The sequence below is a fragment of the Sorex araneus genome, chromosome 2 (genome assembly GCF_027595985.1).
Source record: "Sorex araneus isolate mSorAra2 chromosome 2, mSorAra2.pri, whole genome shotgun sequence".
In the NCBI taxonomy this organism is placed as follows: Eukaryota; Metazoa; Chordata; class Mammalia; order Eulipotyphla; family Soricidae; genus Sorex; species Sorex araneus.
The window spans coordinates 161,377,816-161,379,462 of record NC_073303.1 but is presented as its reverse complement, the minus strand read 5'-3'; positions in this window follow the sequence as shown (position 1 = coordinate 161,379,462).

Below are 1,647 nucleotides of genomic sequence, written 5' to 3'. Positions count from 1 at the left end.
GTATATATTATAAATATATAACATTATGTATAATAATATAATAATATAATGAACAACATAATCTCTTCCTGGGATCAGTTGTTCAAGGCTGCTGAAGAACAGCGAAGGTTTGGAGTACCCAACTGTAGAGGGTGCCATTAACATGTATGAGGTGGAGAGTTTTCCATAGTAAAGCTACTGGTTACAGGTTCTGTTCTGCCCACTCAACTCTGTCATTATTGCTTGCAAGAAGTCAAAGATTATAACAAATAGATGTGACTGTATTACCCTGAAATTTTATTTACAAAAATAGCCTCTGGTCCACAGGTAGTAGTTTGTTAATTCCTGATAAATATTAATAGCATGTCAGTGATTCCGCTTGGAAAGTTCTATATACTACGAGTATAAGTAGGCTTTGATTTTTATATTTCTCTTTCCCTTGTTCTCCTACTGCCCTCAAAAGGCACTTGATCTTATATCTTCTACAAAATTAAAAATATGTATATTTCTTTGAAAATAAAAAGAAAGGAAGGAAATTGCTAGGGAACTTTCTCTTTGACCCAATGATGACCATAAGTAAAAGAAAAAAAAACCCAAACTACCAAAACACAAAACCAAAAAACCAAGAAGTCACGCTATCTTTGTTGAACAGGAGAAGAAAAATAAATACAAAAGTAAAAATTTTATATCAATCAAACTCTTATCCCAAGAAAGACCTATTTTTTCCCTCTAATTACTTGAGAAACAACTTCTGTAAAATGCTTTACAGTTTTTAAAAGTGCTTTTTAAACAAGTAGACAAAGCAAATCATAAAGAGATAAACAATGAAATTCTACCCAAAGTTTAGCAACTGGCTAAAGACTTAAGTGGAAAAAGATCATATAGCCTCTGCCTGGAGATTTTGAGATACTTGCTCTGAAGAAAACAAGTTAGTAAGGAAGGAATATGATTACCTTGATTTTACCTAGTTGAAAAGAACATATATCAGTGCTTTGGCAGGTAACTAACTTAAACTGCCAGTCATGGGAGTGAGCTGCTTTGTACATCCAGATGGGTTAATTCTTTTTTTTTTTGATAGCAACATAATTTTTACTTATTTATTTATTTATTTTTTTAATAGCTTCTCCTTTTATTTATTTTTTTAAAAATTCTTTTATTGATTCACCATGTGGAAACTTACAAAGCTTTCAGGTTAAAGTCTCAGTTATACAATGCTCAAACACCCATCCCTTCACCAGTGCACATAATTAACCTATCGTGATTCTTGGTGGTGGAATATGTACAGACGAGTTTATTTTTTAGGTGACTGTAGCATCAGGTAAAATCTGATTGCAGTTATATATAGAACCCTGAGGGAGAACTGTTCACTTGCGCCTTTAATAAATTCCTGACCCACATTTTTTGCTTATTGTGAGCAACATAAAGTGATTAGTAACAACAAGTCTCATAATGGAGACATTACTGGTGCTCGCTCAAGCAAATCAATGAACAACGGGATGACAGTGCTACAGTGCTCAGATTTAGGGTCATCTCTAGAAATAAGTTCTTTATAAGAGAAACAACAGTATCTTGGTTTGTCATATAAGCCACCCTCCCATTGCTTTATAAAACTTTTTCTCTTTGGCAACTTTTGTATTATTCCATTAATTTGTAGAGGAATATAAATAT